This window comes from Coregonus clupeaformis, chromosome 35 (assembly GCF_020615455.1).
Source record: "Coregonus clupeaformis isolate EN_2021a chromosome 35, ASM2061545v1, whole genome shotgun sequence".
Taxonomy (NCBI): domain Eukaryota; kingdom Metazoa; phylum Chordata; class Actinopteri; order Salmoniformes; family Salmonidae; genus Coregonus; species Coregonus clupeaformis.
Genome location: NC_059226.1, coordinates 32,252,763 through 32,264,395, shown reverse-complemented (window position 1 = coordinate 32,264,395; position 11,633 = coordinate 32,252,763).

The following is an 11,633-nucleotide window of genomic DNA, read 5'->3' as shown; positions in this document are numbered from 1 at the left end:
ACGTCACTACTGTGCTAATTAACAGCTCTGCTTCCTCCTTCACACATCTACTACTGGGAGTGATCTTGGGTCCTCTGTCTCGAAAATCTAGCAATTGGTTTGTGCAGGCGGAGGCATTTCAAGCTGAGGAGTGAGGTTACCACTCCAACTACATAAGCACCCCTCGTTTTTGCTGAAGCACAGAGGCCTACCTGATCTCCTGTCCAGTAAGACGGTGTGTAATAGGATTCGTAACACAGTCATGCTCTATCTGTGCTAAGTCATTTATTTACCACACCACAGACTAGGGTTGTGTCCAATATGACACCCTATTCACTAGATAGTGCCCCATGGGGCTCTGGTCAAAAGCAGTGCACTATATAGAGAATAGGCTGACATTTCAGACGCAGCCATGGTCATGCCACGGTCATGCTCTGTGGTCAGTAATTTAATATCCCATGTCAAAGACTAGTAGCCTCCTGTAGCTCACTTGGTAGAGCATGGTGCTTGCAATGCCAGGGTTGTGGGTTCGTTTCCCACGGGGGGCCAGTTTGAAAATGTATGCACTCACTATCTGTAAGTCGCTCTGGATAAGAGCGTCTGCTAAATGACTAAAATGTAAATGTGTTATGGTGGTCCTCTGTAGCTCAGCTGGTAGAGCACGGCGCTTGTAACGTCAAGGTAGTGGGTTCAATCCCCGGGACCACCCATACACAAAAATGTATGCACGCATGACTGTAAGTCGCTTTGGATAAAAGCGTCTGCTAAATGGCATATTTAGTATGGTTGTATGGCAGGGAACAGAGCAGGCTGGACAGACATGAGCGTTCCGGAGGGATTCAACTTGGTTTGAGTCCCTATAAAATCTCCTTCCTCTTGAAGTGTGCAGTCGTTCACTACTTTTCCCACAAACCTAAAAGCTTTGGATTGGTGGAGACATGACTTAGTGGGAGTTTCCACCATGTTTCATGATGGGAAGTGAACAAATGCACAGGAGAGATAGTTGGGACAAAGCCTTAATATCCGACAGACCCTTACCTCAAATCAAATTGTATTTGTCACACGCGCCGAACCCAACACATGTGTAGACCTTACAGTGAAATGCTTACTTACAAGCCCTTAACCAACAATGCAGTTTTAAGAAAGAATAACAAAAAAAATACAATACAAAATAATATGAAATAAAAGTAACAAATAATTAAAGAGCAGCAGTGAAAATAACAATAGTGAGGCTATATACAGGGGGTACCGGTACCGAGTCAATGTGCGGGGGCACCGGTTAGTCGAGGTAATTGGGGTAATATGTACATGTGGGTAGAGTTATTAAAGTTACTATGAATAGATAATAAACAGAGAGTAGCAGCAGCATAAAAGGAAGCTGTTTAGAAGCCTCTTGGACCTAGACTTGGCGCTCCAGTACCGCTTGCCGTGCGGTAGCAGAGAGAACAGTCTATGACTAGGGTGGCTTGAGTCTTTGACAGTTTTTAGGGCCTTCCTCTGACACTGCCTGGTATAGAGGTCCTGGATTGCAGGAAGCTTGGCCCCAGTGATGTACTGGGCTGTACGCACTACCCTCTGTAGTGCCTTGCGGTCGGAGGCCGAGCAGTTGCCATACCAGGCGGTGATGCAACCAGTCAGGATGCTCTCGATGGTGCAGCTGTAGAACCTTTTGAGGAACTGAGGACCCATGCCAAATCTTTTCAATCTCCGTAGGTTTTGTCGTGCCCTCTTCACGACTGTCTTGGTGTGCTTTGACCATGTTAGTTTGTTGGTGATGTGGACACCAATGAACTTGAAGCTCTCAACCTGCTCCACTACAGCCCCGTCGATGAGAATGGGAGCGTGCTCGGTCCTCTTCTTTTTCCTGTAGTCCACAATCATCTCCATTGTCTTGATCACGTTGAGGGAGAGGTTGTTGTCCTGGCACCACACGGCCAGGTCTCTGACCTCCTCCCCATAGGCTGTCTCGTCGTTGATCAGGCCTACCACTGTTGTGTCATCGGCAAACTTAATGATGGTGTTGGAGTCGTGCCTGGCCATGCAGTCATGAGTGAACAGGGAGCACAGGAGGAGACTGAGCACGCACCCCTGAGGAGCCCCGTGTTGAGGATCAGCGTGGCGGATTTGTTGTTTACCCTTACCACCTAGGGACGGCCCGTCAGGAAGTCCAGGATCCAGTTGCAGAGGGAGGTGTTTAGTCCCAGGGTCCATAGCTTAGTGATGAGCTTTGAGGGCAATATGGTGTTGAATGCTGAGCTGTAGTCAATGAACAGCATTCTCACATAGGTGTTCCTTTTATCCATGTGTGAAAGGGCAGTGTGGAGCGCAATATAGATTGCATCATCTGTGGGTCTGTTGGGGCGGTATACAAATTGGAGTGGGTCTAGGGTTTCTGGGATAATGGTGTTGATGTGAGGCATGACCAGCCTTTCAAAGCACTTCATGGCTACAGACGTGAGTGCTACGGGTCGGTAATCATTTAGGCAGGTTACCTTAGTGTTCTTGGGCACAGGGACTATGGTGGTCTGCTTGAAACATGTTGGTATTACAGACTCAGACAGGGAGAGGTTGAAAATGTCAGTGAAGACACTTGCCAGTTGGTCAGAGAGATATGGAGCACCTAGAGAGATATGGAGCACCTAGAGAGATATGGAGCACCTATACTGTTCTAACTGCCCATGTGATGATGATGGTCCAGCTAAGCCTGGATCCAGATGAACTGGTTCATCCTTCCTGCTCCCAGACAGATAGGACCTACAGGATGGGGCTTTATGGGGTTCTACAGACAGATAGGACCTACAGGATGGGGCTTTATGGGGTTCTACAGACAGATAGGACCTACAGGATGGGGCTTTATGGGGTTCTACAGACAGATAGGACCTGCAGGATGGGGTTTTATGGTATTCCACAGACAGATAGGACCTACAGGATGGGGCTTTATGGTATTCTACAGACAGATAGGACCTACAGGATGGGGCTTTATGGTATTATACAGACAGATAGGACCCACAGGATGGGGCTTTATGGTATTCTACAGACAGATAGGACCTACAGGATGGGGCTTTATGGGGTTCTACAGACAGATAGGACCTACAGGATGGGGCTTTATGGGGTTCTACAGACAGATAGGACCTACAGGATGGGGCTTTATGGGGTTCTACAGACAGATAGGACCTGCAGGATGGGGTTTTATGGTATTCCACAGACAGATAGGACCTACAGGATGGGGCTTTATGGTATTCTACAGACAGATAGGACCTACAGGATGGGGCTTTATGGTATTATACAGACAGATAGGACCCACAGGATGGGGTTTTATGGTATTCCACAGACAGATAGGACCTACAGGATGGGGCTTTATGGGGTTCTGCAGACAGATAGGACCTATAGGATGGGGCTTTATGGGGTTCTACAGACAGATAGGACCTACAGGATGGGGCTTTATGGTGTTCTACAGACAGATAGGACCTACAGGATGGGGCTTTATGGGGTTCTGCAGACAGATAGGACCTATAGGATTGGGCTTTATGGGGTTCTACAGACAGATAGGACCTATAGGATGGGGCTTCATGGGATTCTACAGACAGATAGGACCTATAGGATGGGGCTTTATGGGATTCTACAGACAGATAGGACCTACAGGATGGGGCTTATGGTATTCCACAGACAGATAGGACCTATAGGATGGGGCTTTATGGGGTTCTACAGACAGATAGGACCCACAGGATAGGGCATTATAGGGTTCTGTAGACAGATATGACCTACAGGATGGGGCTTTATGGGGTGCTGCAGACAAATAGGAGACCAGACCTACAGGATGGGGCTTTATGGAGTGCTGCTCCTTATACAGACAGATAGGAGACCAGACATACAGGATGGGGCTTTATGGGGTTCTGCTCCTCATACAGACAGATAGGAGACCAGACCTACAGGATGGGGCTTTATGGGGTTCTGCTCCTCATACAGACAGATAGGAGACCAGACATACAGGATGGGGCTTTATGGGGTTCTGCTCCTCATACAGACAGATAGGAGACCAGACATACAGGATGGGGCTTTATGGGGTTCTGCTCCTCATACAGACAGATAGGAGCCCAGACATACAGGATGGGGCTTTATGGGGTTCTGCTCCTCATACAGACAGATAGGAGACCAGACATACAGGATGGGGCTTTATGGGGTTCTGCTCCTCATACAGACAGATAGGAGACCAGACATACAGGATGGGGCTTTATGGGGTTCTGCTCCTCATACAGACAGATAGGAGACCAGACATACAGGATGGGGCTTTATGGAGTTCTGCTCCTCATACAGACAGATAGGAGACCATAACTACAGGATGGGGCTTTATGGAGTGCTGCTCCTCATACAGACGTGATGATGGAGCCTTGAGCTACAGGGGGGTTGCATGGGGCCACAGTCATACAGCTACTGCTCCGTTCTGAGGGAGGAAGCAGTGGTAATGCCTGCATACCACCAGACTGTGTTAGCCTGCTGAGCTAAAACCTAGCCTCCATTGAACTGGAGTTATAGTTCTGGTTCCAGATAAGTCTGGGGTTACTGTATGGGTAAGGGCTTTGAACGGACATGTAAAACAGCATGGTCATGCATGGGTACGTGATCAAACGATGTGTTAACCCGCTGAGCTAAAGTCCTAATGCACTTAACCCCCTACAATTGCTCCAGGGGCTCTGCACGGTGGCTGACCCATCGATTCCAGCTCCTCGGAGGTGTCTGTCTGTGTCTCGGGGGGGTTGGGTTCTGAGCATAAAGACATATTTGTGTTCCCTGCAAGTTAATGGACAATAAAGTACATCTCATCTTATCGATAGCAGAGATGAGCTGGTTAATCCTTCCTGCTCCCATACAGATAGACTGCTAAAGTTGAGAAAACTTTACTTTCAGGCCAAAAGTAAAGAGTTGAAAATGGACGACTCAAGATAAGCCTGGGGCTACTATATGTGTGAAGGGTTGAAAGGGGCTTGATTAAAGGCCTTTGAAAGTTCGTAGACTTTAACCTTTCAGAGACACTTTAGGATTTCTATCTATTTTCGTAAATAAATCAAAGTAATTGCTTGAGAAATCCCTGACTGTTTTAGATAAAACTGCCTCATATAGCTAAGTAAGAGATAAGAGAAACGACTGATATTTACACAATAACATTGTTTCAGTTTTATGTACCAAAACTGCAATTCCCTTTTTTACACGTACCTCCTCTGTGACCCTACTGGGTAAATATGAAATCCTGTCCACTCTAACAGGAATGAACAAGTTGTGCTTCAGAGTTTCCAGGTGGGTTCTCTCCAGCACCTCTATGGTCTGTATCTCCACCAGCTGTGAAGACTACGTTCTACCACTGGAATCCAAGCAGGGTTTGGTAGGTTACTATCTAAACGTAATCCCTTACAGTTACACAGTTACATGTAAAAAAAAATTTGAATTGGATTACCCAAACTCAGTAATGTAATCTGATTACTTTTGGATTACTTTCCCCTTAAGAGACATTAGAAGAAGACAAAAAAGGATCCATCAAACACATTTGGTGTGTCATCATAGAGGTCTCTGATTGGTGGTCATCATGTGGTGTGTCATCATAGAGGTCTCTGATTGGTGGTCATCATGTGGTGTGTCATCATAGTGGTCTCTGACTGGTGGTCATCATTTGGTGTGTCATCATAGAGGTCTCTGATTGGTGGTCATCATTTGGTGTGTCATCATAGTGGTCTCTGACTTGTGGTCAGACTCTCTCAGGTGGAACAAACTTAAACTTGCGCCTTTTTTCAAAGCTGAATTGGCTGTATAGACTTGCTTCATCCCAAATGTCCCTCTATTCCCTACTAAGGATGGGTCCTGTGGGCCCTGGTCAAATGGAGTACACAACAGGGAATGGTAATGCAATATACACTGAGTGGACAAAACATTAAGAACACCTTTGCTCTTTCCATGACACAGACTGACCAGGTGAATACAGGTGAAAGCTAGGATGCCTTATTGAGCTCACTTGTTAAATCCACTTCAATTAGTGTAGATGAAGGGGGGGAGACAGGTTAAATAAATATTTTTAAGCCTTGAGACAACTGAGACATGGATTGTGTATGTGTGCTTTTCAGAGGACATCCAGCCAAGGACATCGAGCCAAGTTGACACAACTGTGGGAAGCATTGGAGTCGACATGGGCCAGCATCCCTGTGGAACACTTTCGACACCTTGTAGAGTCCATGCCCCGACGAATTGAAGCTGTTCTGAGGTCAAAAGGGTGTGCAACTCAATATTAGGAAGGTGTTCTTAATGTTTTGTACACTCAGTGTCTAGGGCCATTTTGGACACACTGTCAATCTCAATGTAGTGTGGGTGTTAATTAATTTTTGATTAATTCACTCCAGATGGTGAGAGATATATTGTTCCTTTTTATAGAAGAGGTTATTTGAAATGTGATGTGGCTATAAAGGATGTTAATAAAGGATATTAGCCGTGTAGAAAATATATTAAATTAATTCAAAAGAACCTTCTCTTCTGTCTGAGTGGTGTGTCAGACTCCAAAGACAATGACGTGTTTTGTAGAGCCTTCTCTCACGCTGTCGTTCATTCCCGCTCTTCCTTTCAAACATCCTCCCTCTCTCTTTTCATCCCTCCTCCCTTATGTCTATTCATGACTCCGCACAAAATATAATTTTAGAGGAAGTCACTGAGGCTTTTATGGGGTTGATACTTCTTGCGTACTTTCCTAGAAGACAGATAACTGCATAATAAGTAGCTCTCTCACTCACAGAAACTGAGAAGGAGAAGGAGAAGGAGAAGGAGAAGGAGAAGAAGAAGAAGAAGAAGAAGAAGAAGAAGAAGAAGGTGGTGGATCAGACAGACAGCTCTAATTAGAGTCTGTTGACATTTGAATCGTTCCTTCCTCATCTAATCACTAATCATTGTCTGAGTTCCAAATGACATCTAATTCCCTGCCGTGCACTTCTTTTAACAAGAGCCCTATGAGCCCCGGTCAAAAGTAGTTAGCTGAATAGGGAAAAGGGTGTAATTTGGGACACAGAGAGAGATAAAAACCCTTTCAGACAAATTAAAGTGACAAAATATTCTGTTTCATCAATAATCAACTTTTAATGGCGTCCATGTTAGGACAGCCTCAACCTCAGTCTCTCAAACAACTCCTGCTGATTCTGTCCTAATATGGATACCGTGCACTTTGTTATTTTCTTCTGAGGGACATCTTCATCATTTCATCCTCTCTTATTTTTCCTCTCTTTCTATGTACACATTAAAGAGACTGCTGTCACTGAGAACATAATGAACACATTAAAGAGACTGCTGTCACTGAGAACATAATGAACACATTAAAGAGACTGCTGTCACTGAGAACATAATGGACACATTAAAGAGACTGCTGTCACTGAGAACATAATGAACACATTAAAGAGACTGCTGTCACTGAGAACATAATGAACACATTAAAGAGACTGCTGTCACTGAGAACATCATGGATACATTAAAGAGACTGCTGTCACTGAGAACATAATGAACACATTAAAGAGACTGCTGTCACTGAGAACATAATGAACACATTAAAGAGACTGCTGTCACTGAGAACATATTGGACACGTTAAAGAGAGAAAAAATTGAGTTATAAACAAACAGGTATTTTAAATTAGAAAACCTTTATACCTAGTTTCAAATGTAATGTACACAAAACCAATAACTTGCCGGTGCAGTCTACAAAGACCTTCGACCTTTGGGGTAAAGAGTTGCACAAAAACACAGTCCTTTGGCATGAAGAGTTGCACAATAAAACAGACGTTTGGGGTGAAGCCCACAGTAAAACAGACGTTTGGGGTGAAGCCCACAGTAAAACAGACCTTTGGGGTGAAGAGTTGCACAGTAAAACAGACCTTTGAGGTGAAGCCCACAGTAAAACAGACCTTTGGGGTGAAGAGTTGCACAGTAAAACAGACCTTTGAGGTGAAGCCCACAGTAAAACAGACCTTTGGGGTGAAGAGTTGCACAGTAAAACAGACCTTTGGGGTGAAACCCACAGACTAATAAAACAGCAGGAGCGTTCATCAGCGTGAGGTTATCTATTCTTTATTTCATCAGTCGATTCCTAAACACAAAGAGAACAAACCAACAAGAACAACAACAAAACAACCACAGTGTAGCAGTGAGATAGATGATTGACCGGCCAGCACTCTCTACCAAATTGGATGAGAACACCTTTACTAAATTAGGGTTAGGAGAAATGTGGTACCGGCGTGAATAAAAATCGATATTCTCCTGGGAAACTAGCATTGATGGACAGATTATGCAGAGTGGTCTTATTATGTTATTTGGAAACCAAATAGAATGCTCTTAGGGGCACATCACCATTGTTCTACTGGTTTATGAATAAGTGTAACAATCCTCTGTGTGTGTGTGTGTGTGTGTGTGTGTGTGTGTGTGTGTGTGTGTGTGTGTGTGTGTGTGTGTGTGTGTGTGTGTGTGTGTGTGTGTGTGAGTGAGAGTTTTTTTCTATATTTTTTGTAGCTGTCTGTTTATCACCACAAACAGATGCTGGCACTAAGACCGCACTCAATGAGCTGTATAGGGCCAAAAGCAAACAAGAAAATGCTAACCCAGAGGTCGGCTCTCCTAGTGGATGTGACTTTAATGCAGAAAAACTGAAATCTGTTTCACCTAATTTCTACCAGCATGTCACCTCTGCAACTAGAGGCAAAAAAAACTCTAGATCACCTTTACTCCACACACAGAGACAAATCTGACCATTCTGTAACGCTATCCTCCTGATTCCTGCTTACAAGCAAAAACGCTCGTCGGATGTGGCAGGGCTTGCAAACTATCAGGGATTACAAAGGGAAAACCAGCCACAAGCTGTCCAGTGACACAAGCCTACCAGACAAGCTAAATACCTTCTATACTCACTTCGAGGCAAGCAACACTGAACCATGAGAGCACCAGCTGTTCCGGACGACTGTGTGATCACGCTCTCCATAGCCGATGTGAGTAATACCTTTAAACAGGTTAACATTCACAAGGCCGCAGGGCCAGACGGATTACCAGGACGAGTACTCAGAGCATGCGCTGACCAGTTGGCAAGTGTCTTCACTGCCATTTTCAACCTGTCCCTGACTGAGTCTGTAATACCTACATGTTTCAAGCAGAGGACCATAATCCGCCAAGGTAACCTGTCTATACCAGGCGGTGTCAGAGGAAGGCCCTAAAAATTGCCAAAGACTCCAGCCACCCTAGTCATAGACTGTTCTCTCTGCTACCGCACGGCAAGCGGTACCGGAGCGCCAAGTCTAGGTCCAAAAGGCTTCTTAACAGCTTCTACCCCCAAGCCATAAGAATCCTGAACAGCTAATTTGATTCACCCTACAGTGTTAAAACAACACCTCTAAACAAGTTATTCCTAGTTATTCTTTTTAAAATATTTTTATTATTTAGTTTTTTTATCTCTGCATTGTTGGGAAGTTTCACTCTTAGTTTACACCTGTTGTTTACCAAGCATGTTTAACTGAGTTTAATCGTGCTGTCTCCGTTGGTGCCCCTCTCCTTCTCTTGGCATGCCCTCCTGAGTTGTTGGTATGTATCAGAAGAGGCTGGTGGGAGGAGCTACAGGAGGACGGGCTCATTGTATTGGCTGGAATGGAAGAAATGGAACGGTATCAAACACATCAAACAAACGGAAACCACGTTTGATTCCGTTCCATTTTATTCCAGCCATTACAATGATCCTCCTATAGCTCCTCCACCAGCCTCCTCTGGTAAGTTAAACATAACTTAGATGTGATTATTGATTATTGATTACTGGTTGATGATGACAACGACGATGGTGGTGATGATGATGATGATATAACTGTGATTCGTTGGTCAGCAGATTCCGTACAGAGGCGCTGAAGATGATGTCGCAGTCTAAGCTTTCCATTGGTCCTATACAGTGAATATAATCTATTTGGTATGCCTGGCCTGTTTATTCCCATGATCTACCCCATATTTAAAGAACCTGTGTGTTTTCAGTTTACTCCCAAGGACCTCACCTCGTGCATAAAAAAAGGTGGCGACTACAGGAATTGTTATTTAATGCTTAAATCCACCACGTTACGTTACTATTGCATTCCTCATCTAATTGCTAATCATTGAGTGGCACACTATGGCACCCTATTCCCTATGTAGTGCATTACTTTGCTCATAGGGCCTTGGTCAAAAGTAGTGCACTATGAAGTAAATCTGGTCCCATTTGGGACACATATAGCTCCCCTGTAGCTCAGTTGGTAGAGCATGGCGCTTGCAACGCCAGGGTTGTGGGTTCATTTCCCACAGGGAGCAAGTATGAAAATGTATGCACTCACTAACTGTAAGTTGCTCTGGATAAGAGCGTCTGCTAAATTACTAAAATGTAAAATATTCTCATCTTTAATAATAAAAGCAACGCAACTTCTATAGGCTACAGAAAACTTTAAATGTTAAAAGTTACGGATATTTCAGTGTTCCAAAACAACCTCCAATCCTGATGTGTTCATATCTCTGTCCAAGACTGGGAAAGTTACCTTTTTGAAATCAAATAACCAACAGCTTTTCTTTCTTTATTTCACACTCCACTCTCCTAGGGTCTGACACCTCTACGATCTAGCATTTTAAACCTAATCTCCATCAGAAAGATTGTGACTCATCCTTCATTTTGCCCTCACACATCCTTAGGTGTGTGTGTGTGTGTGTGTGTGTGTGTGTGTGTGTGTGTGTGTGTGTGTGTGTGTGTGTGTGTGTGTGTGTGTGTGTGTGTGTGTGTGTGTGTGTGTGTGTGTGTGTGTGTGTGTGTGTGTGTGTGTGTGTGTGTGTGTGTGTGTGTGTGTGTGTGTGTGTGTGTGTGTGTGCCCTCAAACATCCTAAGGTCTCGTCCTGCTGCTCCATTAGTCTGACAGGTGGCAACTCGTTTTATCAAATTTTCTAACTCAACTCCAAACCTTTGATCTCTGACCTGTGGTAGTTGTAAAGATCAACTGCCCCTTAGAACCAACTTCTCTGGTTTCAAACGGCCTATGTGGCATCGATATGAGTCAGAAACATTCATTCTATTGTCAAATGTTACTACAAAGTGTAAATAGGATAATTTTGGTAAGGTCAGTCTCGTTCAAAACTGAGTTTTGTAAGTGAGTTCATCACGACTTACTGGAGGGTTGGGTGTGGATTTGGATCATGCCCAGTTGCCCAGTAACAGGAGATAAGCAGCTGTGCTGATCAGCCAATCATAGCAGCCAGAGCCTCCAGACAGTGAGACAGACCTGCCCATTATACAGCACCTCAGACTCGTTCGCATAAGACACTCGTCGCCAATGTTATGTTGAAATAACCCTTGACCCCTAGGCCCTTTATGGAGCGGCCACTTGCTGATGTGTTTGATAGTGTCAATTACATTTGAGTCATTTAGCAGACGCTCTTATCCAGAGCGACTTACAGTTAGTGAATATATATTTTTTTTATACTGGCCCCCCGTGGGAATCGAACCCACAACCCTGGCATTGCAAACACCATGCTCTATCAACTGAGCTACATCCCTGCCGGCCATTCCCTCCCCTACCCTGGACAACGCTGGGCCAATTGTGCGCCGCCCATGAGTCTCCCGGTTGCGGCCGGCTGCGACAGAGCCTGGATTCAAA